We start from the raw sequence: 15,068 nt of genomic DNA, 5'->3' as shown, positions 1-15,068 counted from the left end.
ATGCCCGCATTCGAGACGAGGACTGACTCCCCTGGGGAGACTCCAGAAGTACCCCAAGATCCATGTCAGCACTGGAGAGGAATCCTCAGGTTCCGGCCCCGACTCCACACAAGGTCTTAGCCCCGGCATCGACGGGAGAGGAATGCCGAGAGGCCCCCGAGGAACTCGCATGGGGACTGGCCTTTCCTGAGGCCACCAGAGCGGGTCCCTGAGGTCCCCGTCGTAAGTCGAGAGCACCTGCCGCAACTCGAGAAAATCCAGGAGGTTTTGCCCTCCAGGCGAGATGAGGCCTATTTCCTCTGAGGCTTCTCGAGGCTAATCACGTCTAACCACTGGAACTTCCAAAGGGTCCTTCACACCCTTGCTGCAACTCAAGAAGTTCCCCGACATACCCGTCTCCACTCGAGAGGAAGCACGTGGGGTCCCGCACACATCCAGGGGAGCCCCGTTTCCGCCTCCTAGCTCGAGATGAGGGATCCTTTCCCTGTTTCGTAGGGAAAGAATTCCCGGCGTTCCCGTCGCATCTCAAGAGGAGGCGCTCTCCACAGGAAAGGCGAGAGGAACTCCAGGGTCGTGCCACCATTCCAAGAGTCCCCCAGATGTGTCAGTCCATTCCAGAGGAACCTGTTTTCCCTGCACTGCCTTGACGTTCAAGCCGAGGATCCACTCCCACCACGTGTGCACGTGGGACAGCCCTGTGGGAAAGCCTCGTGGGAAAGCCTCGTGGGAAAGACTCGAGGGAAAACCATAGATCCTTTGATCCACGCGGCGGGCTGCGTGACACTGCTGCTACCGCTCTGGAGGAAAGCGCAAGTGCATGCCCACATTCGAGACGAGTACTGACTCCCCTGGGGAGACTCCAGAAGTACCCCAAGATCCATGTCAGCACTGGAGAGGAATCCTCAGGTTCCGGCCCCGACTCCACACAAGGTCTTCGGCCCCGGCATCGACGGGAGAGGAATCCCGAGAGGCCCCCGAGGAACTCGCATGGGGACTGGCCTTTCCTGAGGCCACCAGAGCGGGTCCCTGAGGTCCCCATCGTAAGTCGAGAGCACCTGCCGCAACTCGAGAAAATCCAGGAGGTTTTGCCCTCCAGGAGATGAGGCCCATTTCCAGTGAGGCTTCTCAAGGCTAATCACGTCTAACCACTGGAACTTCCAAAGGGTCCTTCACACCCTTGCTGCAACTCAAGAAGGTCCCCGACATACCCGTCTCCACTCGAGAGGAAGCACGTGGGGTCCCGCACACATCCAGGGGAGCCCCGTTTCCGCCTCCTAGCTCGAGATGAGGGATCCTTTCCCTGTTTCGTAGGGAAAGAATTCCCGGCGTTCCCGTCGCATCTCAAGTGGAGGCGCTCTCCACAGGAAAGGCGAGAGGAACTCCAGGGTCGTGCCACCATTCCAAGAGTCCCCCAGATGTGTCAGTCCATTCCAGAGGAACCTGTTTTCCCTGCACTTCCTTGACGTTCAAGCCGAGGATCGACTCCCACCACGTGTGCACGTGGGACAGCCCTGTGGGAAAGCCTCGTGGGAAAGCCTCGTGGGAAAGACTCGAGGGAAAACCATAGATCCTTTGATCCACGCGGCGGACTGCGTGACACTGCTGCTACCGCTCTGGAGGAAAGCGCAAGTGCATGCCCGCATTCGAGACGAGGACTGACTCCCCTGGGGAGACTCCAGAAGTACCCCAAGATCCATGTCAGCACTGGAGAGGAATCCTCAGGTTCCGGCCCCGACTCCACACAAGGTCTTAGGCCCCGGCATTGACGGGAGAGGAATCCCGAGAGGCCCCCGAGGAACTCGCATGGGGACTGGCCTTTCCTGAGGCCACCAGAGCGGGTCCCTGAGGTCCCCGTCGTAAGTCGAGAGCACCTGCCGCAACTCGAGAAAATCCAGGAGGTTTTGCCCTCCAGGCGAGATGAGGCCCATTTCCGCTGAGGCTTCTCGAGGCTAATCACGATTAACCACTGGAACTTCCAAAGGGTCCTTCACACCCTTGCTGCAACTCAAGAAGTTCCCCGACATACCCGTCTCCACTCGAGAGGAAGCACGTGGGGTCCCGCACACATCCAGGGGAGCCCCGTTTCCGCCTCCTAGCTCGAGATGAGGGATCCTTTCCCTGTTTCGTAGGGAAAGAATTCCCGGCGTTCCCGTCGCATCTCAAGAGGAGGCGCTCTCCACAGGAAAGGCGAGAGGAACTCCAGGGTCGTGCCACCATTCCAAGAGTCCCCCAGATATGTCAGTCCATTCCAGAGGAACCTGTTTTCCCTGCACTGCCTTGACGTTCAAGCCGAGGATCGACTCCCACCACGTGTGCACGTGGGACAGCCCTGTGGGAAAGCCTCGTGGGAAAGCCTCGTGGGAAAGACTCGAGGGAAAACCATAGATCCTTTGATCCACGCGGCGGACTGCGTGACACTGCTGCTACCGCTCTGGAGGAAAGCGCAAGTGCATGCCCGCATTCGAGACGAGGACTGACTCCCCTGGGGAGACTCCAGAAGTACCCCAAGATCCATGTCAGCACTGGAGAGGAATCCTCAGGTTCCGGCCCCGACTCCACACAAGGTCTTAGTCCCCGGCATTGACGGGAGAGGAATCCCGAGAGGCCCCCGAGGAACTCGCATGGGGACTGGCCTTTCCTGAGGCCACCAGAGCGGGTCCCTGAGGTCCCCGTCGTAAGTCGAGAGCACCTGCCGCAACTCGAGAAAATCCAGGAGGTTTTGCCCTCCAGGCGAGATGAGGCCCATTTCCGCTGAGGCTTCTCGAGACTAATCACGATTAACCACTGGAACTTCCAAAGGGTCCTTCACACCCTTGCTGCAACTCAAGAAGTTCCCCGACATACCCGTCTCCACTCGAGAGGAAGCACGTGGGGTCCCGCACACATCCAGGGGAGCCCCGTTTCCGCCTCCTAGCTGGAGATGAGGGATCCTTTCCCTGTTTCGTAGGGAAAGAATTCCCGGCGTTCCCGTCGCATCTCAAGAGGAGGCGCTCTCCACAGGAAAGGCGAGAGGAACTCCAGGGTCGTGCCACCATTCCAAGAGTCCCCCAGATGTGTCAGTCCATTCCAGAGGAACCTGTTTTCCCTGCACTGCCTTGACGTTCAAGCCGAGGATCGACTCCCACCACGTGTGAACGTGGGACAGCCCTGTGGGAAAGCCTCGTGGGAAAGCCTCGTGGGAAAGACTCGAGGGAAAACCATAGATCCTTTGATCCACGCGGCGGACTGCGTGACACTGCTGCTACCGCTCTGGAGGAAAGCGCAAGTGCATGCCCGCATTCGAGACGAGGACTGACTCCCCTGGGGAGACTCCAGAAGTACCCCAAGATCCATGTCAGCACTGGAGAGGAATCCTCAGGTTCCGGCCCCGACTCCACACAAGGTCTTAGGCCCCGGCATCGACGGGAGAGGAATCCCGAGAGGCCCCCGAGGAACTCGCACGGGGACTGGCCTTTTCTGAGGCCACCAGAGCGGGTCCCTGAGTTCCCCGTCGTAAGTCGAGAGCACCTGCCGCAACTCGAGAAAATCCAGGAGGTTTTGCCCTCCAGGCGAGATGAGGCCCATTTCCGCTGAGGCTTCTCGAGGCTAATCACGTCTAACCACTGGAACTTCCAAAGGGTCCTTCACACCCTTGCTGCAACTCAAGAAGTTCCCCGACATACCCGTCTCCACTCGAGAGGAAGCACGTAGGGTCCCGCACACATCCAGGGGAGCCCCGTTTCCGCCTCCTAGCTCGAGATGAGGGATCCTTTCCCTGTTTCGTAGGGAAAGAATTCCCGGCGTTCCCGTCGCATCTCAAGAGGAGGCGCTCTCCACAGGAAAGGCGAGAGGAACTCCAGGGTCGTGCCACCATTCCAAGAGTCCCCCAGATGTGTCAGTCCATTCCAGAGGAACCTGTTTTCCCTGCACTGCCTTGACGTTCAAGCCGAGGATCGACTCCCACCACGTGTGCACGTGGGACAGCCCTGTGGGAAAGCCTCATGGGAAAGCCTCGTGGGAAAGACTCGAGGGAAAACCATAGATCCTTTGATCCACGCGGCAGCCTGCGTGACACTGCTGCTACCGCTCTGGAGGAAAGCGCAAGTGCATGCCCGCATTCGAGACGAGGACTGACTCCCCTGGGGAGACTCCAGAAGTACCCCAAGATAAATGTCAGCACTGGAGAGGAATCCTCAGGTTCCGGCCCCGACTCCACACAAGGTCTTAGGCCCCGGCATCGACGGGAGAGGAATGCCGAGAGGCCACCGAGGAATTCGCATGGGGACTGGCCTTTCCTGAGGCCACCAGAGCGGGTCCCTGAGGTCCCCGTCGTAAGTCGAGAGCACCTGCCGCAACTCGAGAAAATCCAGGAGGTTTTGCCCTCCAGGCGAGATGAGGCCCATTTCCGCTGAGGCTTCTCGAGGCTAATCACATCTAACCACTGGAACTTCCAAAGGGTCCTTCACACCCTTGCTGCAACTCAAGCAGTTCCTGACATACCCGTCTCCACTCGAGAGGAAGCACGTGGGGTCCCGCACACATCCAGGGGAGCCCCGTTTCCGCCTCCTAGCTCGAGATGAGGGATCCTTTCCCTGTTTCGTAGGGAAAGAATTCCCGGCGTTCCCGTCGCATCTCAAGAGGAGGCGCTCTCCACAGGAAAGGCGAGAGGAACTCCAGGGTCGTGGCACCATTCCAAGAGACCCCCAGATGTGTCAGTCCATTCCAGAGGAACCTGTTTTCCCTGCACTGCCTTGACGTTCAAGCCGAGGATCCACTCCCACCACGTGTGCACGTGGGACAGCCCTGTGGGAAAGCCTCGTTTGAAAGCCTCGTGGGAAAGACTCGAGGGAAAACCATAGATCCTTTGATCCACGTGGCGGACTGCGTGACACTGCTGCTACCGCTGTGGAGGAAAGCGCAAGTGCATGCCCGCATTCGAGACGAGGACTGACTCCTCTGGGGAGACTCCAGAAGTACCCCAAGATCCATGTCAGCACTGGAGAGGAATCCTCAGGTTCCGGCCCCGACTCCACACAAGGTCTTAGGCCCCGGCATCGACGGGAGAGGAATGCCGAGAGGCCCCCGAGGAACTCGCATGGGGACTGGCCTTTCCTGAGGCCACCAGAGCGGGTCCCTGAGGTCCCCGTCGTAAGTCGAGAGCACCTGCCGCAACTCGAGAAAATCCAGGAGGTTTTGCCCTCCAGGCGAGATGAGGCCCATTTCCGCTGAGGCTTCTCGAGGCTAATCACGTCTAACCACTGGAACTTCCAAAGGGTCCTTCACACCCTTGCTGCAACTCAAGAAGTTCCCCGACATACCCGTCTCCACTCGAGAGGAAGCACGTGGGGTCTCGCACACATCCAGGGGAGCCCCGTTTCCGCCTCCTAGCTCGAGATGAGGGATCCTTTCCCTGTTTCGTAGGGAAAGAATTCCCGGCGTTCCCGTCGCATCTCAAGAGGAGGCGCTCTGCACAGGAAAGGCGAGAGGAACTCTAGGGTCGAACCACCATTCCAAGAGTCCCCCAGATGTGTCAGTCCTTTCCAGAGGAACCTGTTTTCCCTGCACTGCCTTGACGTTCAAGCCGAGGATCGACTCCCACCACGTGTGCACGTGGGACAGCCCTGTGGGAAAGCCTCGTCGGAAAGCCTCGTGGGAAAGACTCGAGGGAAAACCATAGATCCTTTGATCCACGCGGCGGACTGCGTGACACTGCTGCTACCGCTCTGGAGGAAAGCGCAAGTGCATGCCCGCATTCGAGACGAGGACTGACTCCCCTGGGGAGACTCCAGAAGTACCCCAAGATCCATGTCAGCACTGGAGAGGAATCCTCAGTTTCCGGCCCCGACTCCACACAAGGTCTTAGGCCCCGGCATCGACGGGAGAGGAATCCCGAGAGGCCCCCGAGGAACTCGCACGGGGACTGGCCTTTTCTGAGGCCACCACAGCGGGTCCCTGAGGTCCCCGTCGTAAGTCGAGAGCACCTGCCGCAACTCGAGAAAATCCAGGAGGTTTTGCCCTCCAGGCGAGATGAGGCCCATTTCCGCTGAGGCTTCTCGAGGCTAATCACGTCTAACCACTGGAACTTCCAAAGGGTCCTTCACACCCTTGCTGCAACTCAAGAAGTTCCCCGACATACCCGTCTCCACTCGAGAGGAAGCACGTGGAGTTCCGCACACATCCAGGGGAGCCCCGTTTCCGCCTCCTAGCTCGAGATGAGGGATCCTTTCCCTGTTTCGTAGGGAAAGAATTCCCGGCGTTCCCGTCGCATCTCAAGAGGAGGCGCTCTCCACAGGAAAGGCGAGAGGAACTTCAGGGTCGTGGCACCATTCCAAGAGTCCCCCAGATGTGTCAGTCCATTCCAGAGGAACCTGTTTTCCCTGCACTGCCTTGACGTTCAAGCCGAGGATCGACTCCCACCACGTGTGAACGTGGGACAGCCCTGTGGGAAAGCCTCGTGGGAAAGCCTCGTGGGAAAGACTCGAGGGAAAACCATAGATCCTTTGATCCACGCGGCGGACTGCGTGACACTGCTGCTACCGCTCTGGAGGAAAGCGCAAGTGTATGCCCGCATTCGAGACGAGGACTGACTCCCCTGCGGAGACTCCAGAACTACCCCAAGATCCATGTCAGCACTGGAGAGGAATCCTCAGGTTCCGGCCCCGACTCCACACAAGGTCTTAGGCCCCGGCATCGACGGGAGAGGAATCCCGAGAGGCCCCCGAGGAACTCGCACGGGGACTGGCCTTTTCTGAGGCCACCACAGCGGGTCCCTGAGGTCCCCGTCTTAAGTGGAGAGCACCTGCCGCAACTCGAGAAAATCCAGGAGGTTTTGCCCTCAAGGCGAGATGAGGCCCATTTCCGCTGAGGCTTCTCGAGGCCAATCACGTCTAACCACTGGAACTTCCAAAGGGTCCTTCACAACCTTTCTGCAACTCAAGCAGTTCCGCGACATACCCGTCTCCAATCGAGAGGAAGCACGTGGGGTCCCGCACACATCCAGGGGAGCCCCGTTTCCGCCTCCTAGCTCGAGATGAGGGATCCTTTCCCTGTTTCGTAGGGAAAGAATTCCCGGCGTTCCCGTCGCAACTCAAGAGGTGGCGCTCTCCACAGGAAAGGCGAGAGGAACTCCAGGGTCGTGGCACCATTCCAAGAGACCCCCAGATGTGTCAGCCCATTCCAGAGGAACCTGTTTTCCCTGCACTGCCTTGACGTTCAAGCCGAGGATCGACTCCCACCACGTGTGCACGTGGGACAGCCCTGTGGGAAGCCTCGTCGGAAAGCCTCGTGGGAAAGACTCGAGGGAAAACCATAGATCCTTTGATCCACGCGGCGGACTGCGTGACACTGCTGCTACCGCTGTGGAGGAAAGCGCAAGTGCATGCCCGCATTCGAGACGAGGACTGACTCCCCGGGGAGACTCCAGAAGTACCCCAAGATCCATGTCAGCACTGGAGAGGAATCCTCAGGTTCCGGCCCCGACTCCACACAAGGTCTTAGGCCCCGGCATCGAGGGGAGAGGAATGCCGAGAGGCCCCCGAGGAACTCGCATGGGGACTGGCCTTTCCTGAGGCCACCAGAGCGGGTCCCTGAGGTCCCCGTCGTAAGTCGAGAGCACCTGCCGCAACTCGAGAAAATCCAGGAGGTTTTGCCCTCCAGGCGAGATGAGGCCCATTTCCGCTGAGGCTTCTCGAGGCTAATCACGTCTAACCACTGGAACTTCCAAAGGGTCCTTCACACCCTTGCTGCAACTCAAGAAGTTCCCCGACATACCCGTCTCCACTCGAGAGGAAGCACGTGGGGTCCCGCACACATCCAGGGGAGCCCCGTTTCTGCCCCCTAGCTCGAGATGAGGGATCCTTTCCCTGTTTCGTAGGGAAAGAATTCCCGGCGTTCCCGTCGCATCTCAAGAGGAGGCGCTCTCCACAGGAAAGGCGATAGGAACTCCAGGGTCGTGCCACCATTCCAAGAGTCCCCCAGATGTGTCAGTCCATTCCAGAGGAACCTGTTTTCCCTGCACTGCCTTGACGTTCAAGCCGAGGATCGACTCCCACCACGTGTGCACGTGGGACAGCCCTGTGGGAAAGCCTCGTGGGAAAGCCTCGTGGGAAAGACTCGAGGGAAAACCATAGATCCTTTGATCCACGTGGCGGACTGCGTGACACTGCTGCTACCGCTCTGGAGGAAAGCGCAAGTGCATGCCCGCATTCGAGACGAGGACTGACTCCCCTGGGGAGACTCCAGAAGTACCCCAAAATCCATGTCAGCACTGGAGAGGAATCCTCAGGTTCCGGCCCCGACTCCACACAAGGTCTTAGGCCCCGGCATCGACGGGAGAGGAATCCCGAGAGGCCCCCGAGGAACTCGCATGGGGACTGGCCTTTCCTGAGGCCACCAGAGCGGGTCCCTGAGGTCCCCGTCGTAAGTCGAGAGCACCTGCCGCAACTCGAGAAAATCCAGGAGGTTTTGCCCTCCAGGCGAGATGAGGCCCATTTCCGCTGAGGCTTCTCGAGGCTAATCACGTCTAACCACTGGAACTTCCAAAGGGTCCTTCACACCCTTGCTGCAACTCAAGAAGTTCCCCGACATACCCGTCTCCACTCGAGAGGAAGCACGTGGGGTCCCGCACACGTCCAGGGGAGCCCCGTTTCCGCCTCCTAGCTCGAGATGAGGGATCCTTTCCCTGTTTCGTAGGGAAAGAATTCCCGGCGTTCCCGTCGCATCTCAAGAGGAGGCGCTCTCCACAGGAAAGGCGAGAGGAACTCCAGGGTCGTGCCACCATTCCAAGAGACCCCCAGATGTGTCAGTCCATTCCAGAGGAACCTGTTTTCCCTGCACTGCCTTGACGTTCAAGCCGAGGATCCACTCCCACCACGTGTGCACGTGGGACAGCCCTGTGGGAAAGCCTCGTGGGAAAGCCTCGTGGGAAAGACTCGAGGGAAAACCATAGATCCTTTGATCCACGCGGCGGACTGCGTGACACTGCTGCTACCGCTCTGGAGGAAAGCGCAAGTGCATGCCCGCATTCGAGACGAGGACTGACTCCCCTGGGGAGACTCCAGAAGTACCCCAAGATCCATGTCAGCACTGGAGAGGAATCCTCAGGTTCCGGCCCCGACTCCACACAAGGTCTTAGGCCCCGGCATCGACGGGAGAGGAATCCCGAGAGGCCCCCGAGGAACTCGCATGGGGACTGGCCTTTCCTGAGGCCACCAGAGCGGGTCCCTGAGGTCCCCGTCGTAAGTCGAGAGCACCTGCCGCAACTCGAGAAAATCCAGGAGGTTTTGCCCTCCAGGCGAGATGAGGCCCATTTCCGCTGAGGCTTCTCGAGGCTAATCACGTCTAACCACTGGAACTTCCAAAGGGTCCTTCACACCCTTGCTGCAACTCAAGAAGTTCCCCGACATACCCGTCTCCACTCGAGAGGAAGCACGTGGGGTCCCGCACACATCCAGGGGAGCCCCGTTTCCGCCTCCTAGCTCGAGATGAGGGATCCTTTCCCTGTTTCGTAGGGAAAGAATTCCCGGCGTTCCCGTCGCATCTCAAGAGGTGGCGCTCTCCACAGGAAAGGCGAGAGGAACTCCAGGGTCGTGGCACCATTCCAAGAGACCCCCAGATGTGTCAGTCCATTCCAGAGGAACCTGTTTTCCCTGCACTGCCTTGACGTTCAAGCCGAGGATCGACTCCCACCACGTGTGCACGTGGGACAGCCCTGTGGGAAAGCCTCGTGGGAAAGCCTCGTTTGAAAGACTCGAGGGAAAACCATAGATCCTTTGATCCACGCGGCGGACTGCGTGACACTGCTGCTACCGCTCTGGAGGAAAGCGCAAGTGCATGCCCGCATTCGAGACGAGGACTGACTCCCCTGGGGAGACTCCAGAAGTACCCCAAGATCCATGTCAGCACTGGAGAGGAATCCTCAGGTTCCGGCCCCGACTCCACGCAAGGTCTTAGTCCCCGGCATCGAAGGGAGAGTAATCCCGAGAGGCCCCCGAGGAACTCGCACGGGGACTGGCCTTTTCTGAGGCCACCACAGCGGGTCCCGGAGGTCCCCGTCGTAAGTCGAGAGCACCTGCCGCAACTCGAGAAAATCCAGGAGGTTTTGCCCTCCAGGCGAGATGAGTCCCATTTCCGCTGAGGCTTCTCGAGGCTAATCACGTCTAACCACTGGAACTTCCAAAGGGTCCTTCACACCCTTGCTGCAACTCAAGAAGTTCCCCGACATACCCGTCTCCACTCGAGAGGAAGCACGTGGGGTCCCGCACACATCCAGGGGAGCCCCGTTTCCGCCTCCTAGCTCGAGATGAGGGATCCTTTCCCTGTTTCGTAGGGAAAGAATTCCCGGCGTTCCCGTCGCATCTCAAGAGGAGGCGCTCTCCACAGGAAAGGCGAGAGGAACTCCAGGGTCGTGCCACCATTCCAAGAGTCCCCCAGATGTGTCAGTCCATTCCAGAGGAACCTGTTTTCCCTGCACTGCCTTGACGTTCAAGCCGAGGATCCACTCCCACCACGTGTGCACGTGGGACAGCCCTGTGGGAAAGCCTCGTGGGAAAGCCTCGTGGGAAAGACTCGAGGGAAAACCATAGATCCTTTGATCCACGCGGCGGACTGCGTGACACTGCTGCTACCGCTCTGGAGGAAAGCGCAAGTGCATGCCCGCATTCGAGACGAGGACTGACTCCCCTGGGGTGACTCCAGAAGTACCCCAAGATCCATGTCAGCACTGGAGAGTAATCCTCAGGTTCCGGCCCCGACTCCACACAAGGTCTTAGGCCCCGGCATCGACGGGAGAGGAATCCCGAGAGGCCCCCGAGGAACTCGCATGGGGACTGGCCTTTCCTGAGGCCACCAGAGCGGGTCCCTGAGGTCCCCGTCGTAAGTCGAGAGCACCTGCCGCAACTCGAGAAAATCCAGGAGGTTTTGCCCTCCAGGCGAGATGAGGCCCATTTCCGCTGAGGCTTCTCGAGGCTAATCACGTCTAACCACTGGAACTTCCAAAGGGTCCTTCACACCCTTGCTGCAACTCAAGAAGTTCCCCGACATACCCGTCTCCACTCGAGAGGATGCACGTGGGGTCCCGCACACATCCAGGGGAGCCCCGTTTCGCCTCCTAGCTCGAGATGAGGGATCCTTTCCCTGTTTCGTAGGGAAAGAATTCCCGGCGTTCCCGTCGCATCTCAAGAGGAGGCGCTCTCCACAGGAAAGGCGAGAGGAACTCCAGGGTCGTGGCACCATTCCAAGAGACCCCCAGATGTGTCAGTCCATTCCAGAGGAACCTGTTTTCCCTGCACTGCCTTGACGTTCAAGCCGAGGATCGACTCCCACCACGTGTGCACGTGGGACAGCCCTGTGGGAAAGCCTCGTGGGAAAGCCTCGTGGGAAAGACTCGAGGGAAAACCATAGATCCTTTGATCCACGTGGCGGACTGCGTGACACTGCTGCTACCGCTCTGGAGGAAAGCGCAAGTGCATGCCCGCATTCGAGACGAGGACTGACTCCCCTGGGGAGACTCCAGAAGTACCCCAAAATCCATGTCAGCACTGGAGAGGAATCCTCAGGTTCCGGCCCCGACTCCACACAAGGTCTTAGGCCCCGGCATCGACGGGAGAGGAATCCCGAGAGGCCCCCGAGGAACTCGCATTGGGACTGGCCTTTCCTGAGGCCACCAGAGCGGGTCCCTGAGGTCCCCGACGTAAGTCGAGAGCACCTGCCGCAACTCGAGAAAATCCAAGAGGTTTTGCCCTCCAGGCGAGATGAGGCCCATTTCCGCTGAGGCTTCTCGAGGCTAATCACGTCTAACCACTGGAACTTCCAAAGGGTCCTTCACACCCTTGCTGCAACTCAAGAAGTTCCCCGACATACCCGTCTCCACTCGAGAGGAAGCACGTGGGGTCCCGCACACATCCAGGGGAGCCCCGTTTCCGCCTCCTAGCTCGAGATGAGGGATCCTTTCCCTGTTTCGTAGGGAAAGAATTCCCGGCGTTCCCGTCGCATCTCAAGAGGAGGCGCTCTCCACAGGAAAGGCGAGAGGAACTCCAGGGTCGTGCCACCATTCCAAGAGACCCCCAGATGTGTCAGTCCATTCCAGAGGAACCTGTTTTCCCTGCACTGCCTTGACGTTCAAGCCGAGGATCCACTCCCACCACGTGTGCACGTGGGACAGCCCTGTGGGAAAGCCTCGTGGGAAAGCCTCGTGGGAAAGACTCGAGGGAAAACCATAGATCCTTTGATGCACGCGGCGGACTGCGTGACACTGCTGCTACCGCTCTGGAGGAAAGCGCAAGTGCATGCCCGCATTCGAGACGAGGACTGACTCCCCTGGGGAGACTCCAGAAGTACCCCAAGATCCATGTCAGCACTGGAGAGGAATCCTCAGGTTCCGGCCCCGACTCCACACAAGGTCTTAGGCCCCGGCATCGACGGGAGAGAAATCCCGAGAGGCCCCCGAGGAACTCGCATCGGGACTGGCCTTTCCTGAGGCCACCAGAGCGGGTCCCTGAGGTCCCCGTCGTAAGTCGAGAGCACCTGCCGCAACTCGAGAAAATCCAGGAGGTTTTGCCCTCCAGGCGAGATGAGGCCCATTTCCGCTGAGGCTTCTCGAGGCTAATCACGTCTAACCACTGGAACTTCCAAAGGGTCCTTCACACCCTTGCTGCAACTCAAGAAGTTCCCCGACATACCCGTCTCCACTCGAGAGGAAGCACGTGGGGTCCCGCACACATCCAGGGGAGCCCCGTTTCTGCCTCCTAGCTCGAGATGAGGGATCCTTTCCCTGTTTCGTAGGGAAAGAATTTCCGGCGTTCCCGTCGCATCTCAAGAGGAGGCGCTCTCCACAGGAAAGGCGAGAGGAACTCCAGGGTCGTGCCACCATTCCAAGAGTCCCCCAGATGTGTCAGTCCATTCCAGAGGAACCTGTTTTCCCTGCACTGCCTTGACATTCAAGCCGAGGATCCACTCCCACCACGTGTGCACGTGGGACAGCCCTGTGGGAAAGCCTCGTGGGAAAGCCTCGTGGGAAAGACTCGAGGGAAAACCATAGATCCTTTGATCCACGTTGCGGACTGCGTGACACTGCTGCTACCGCTCTGGAGGAAAGCGCAAGTGCATGCCCGCATTCGAGACGAGGACTGACTCCCCTGGGGAGACTCCAGAATACCCCAAGATCCATGTCAGCACTGGAGAGGAATCCTCAGGTTCCGGCCCCGACTCCACACAAGGTCTTAGGCCCCAGCATCGACGGGAGAGGAATCCCGAGAGGCCCCCGAGGAACTCGCATGGGGACTGGCCTTTCCTGAGGCCACCAGAGCGGGTCCCTGAGGTCCCCGTCGTAAGTCGAGAGCACCTGCCGCAACTCGAGAAAATCCAGGAGGTTTTGCCCTCCAGGCGAGATGAGGCCCATTTCCGCTGAGGCTTCTCGAGGCTAATCACGTCTAACCACTGGAACTTCCAAAGGGTCCTTCACACCCTTGCTGCAACTCAAGAAGTTCCCCGACATACCCGTCTCCACTCGAGAGGAAGCACGTGGGGTCCCGCACACATCCAGGGGAGCCCCGATTCCGCCTCCTAGCTCGAGATGAGGGATCCTTTCCCTGTTTCTTAGGGAAAGAATTCCCGGCGTTCCCGTCGCATCTCAAGAGGAGGCGCTCTCCACAGGAAAGGCGAGAGGAACTCGAGGGTCGTGCCACCATTCCAAGAGACGCCCAGATGTGTCAGTCCTTTCCAGAGGAACCTGATTTCCCTGCACTGCCTTGACGTTCAAGCCGAGGATCGACTCCCACCAAGTGTGCACGTGGGACAGCCCTGTGGGAAAGCCTCGGGGGAAAGCCTCGTGGGAAAGGCTCGAGGGAAAACCATAGATCCTTTGATGCACGCGGCGGACTGCGTGACACTGCTGCTACCGCTCTGGAGGAAAGCGCAAGTGCATGCCCGCATTCGAGACGAGGACTGACTCCCCTGGGGAGACTCCAGAAGTACCCCAAGATCCATGTCAGCACTGAATAGGAATCCTCAGGTTCCGGCCCCGACTCCACACAAGGTCTTAGGCCCCGGCATCGACGGGAGAATAATCCCGAGAGGCCCCCGAGGAATTCGCATGGGGACTGGCCTTTCCTGAGGCCACCAGAGCGGGTCCCTGAGGTCCCCGTCGTAAGTCGAGAGCACCTGCCGCAACTCGAGAAAATCCAGGAGGTTTTGCCCTCCAGGCGAGATGAGGCCCATTTCCGCTGAGGCTTCTCGAGGCTAATCACGTCTAACCACTGGAACTTCCAAAGGGTCCTTCACACCCTTGCTGCAACTCAAGAAGTTCCCCGACATACCCGTCTCCACTCGAGAGGAAGCACGTGGGGTCCCGCACACATCCAGGGGAGCCCCGTTTCCGCCTCCTAGCTCGAGATGAGGGATCCTGTCCCTGTTTCGTAGGGAAAGAATTCAAGGCGTTCCCGTCGCATCTCAAGAGGAGGCGCTCTCCACAGGAAAAACGAGAGGAACTCCAGGGTCGTGCCACCATTCCAAGAGTCCCCCAAATGTGTCAGTCCATTCCAGAGGAACCTGTTTTCCCTGCACTGCCTTGACGTTCAAGCCGAGGATCGACTCCCACCACGTGTGCACGTGGGACAGCCCTGTGGGAAAGCCTCGTGGGAAAGCCTCGTGGGAAAGACTCGAGGGAAAACCATAGATCCTTTGATCCACGCGGCGGACTGCGTGACACTGCAGCTACCGCTCTGGAGGAAAGCGCAAGTGCATGCCCGCATTCGAGACGAGGACTGACTCCCCTGGGGAGACTCCAGAAGTACCCCAAGATCCATGTCAGCACTGGAGAGGAATCCTCAGGTTCCGGCCCCGACTCCACACAAGGTCTTAGGCCCCGGCATCGACGGGAGAGGAATCCTGAGAGGCCCCCGAGGAACTCGCATGGGGACTGGCCTTTCCTGAGGCCACCAGAGCGGGTCCCTGAGGTCCCCGTCGTAAGTCGAGAGCACCTGCCGCAACTCGAGAAAATCCAGGAGGTTTTGCCCTCCAGGAGATGAGGCCCATTTCCGCTGAGGCTTCTCGAGGCTAATCACGTCTAACCACTGGAACTTCCAAAGGGTCCT

This window comes from Ovis canadensis, chromosome 17 (assembly GCF_042477335.2).
Source record: "Ovis canadensis isolate MfBH-ARS-UI-01 breed Bighorn chromosome 17, ARS-UI_OviCan_v2, whole genome shotgun sequence".
In the NCBI taxonomy this organism is placed as follows: domain Eukaryota; kingdom Metazoa; phylum Chordata; class Mammalia; order Artiodactyla; family Bovidae; genus Ovis; species Ovis canadensis.
This window is presented reverse-complemented; position numbering follows the sequence as displayed.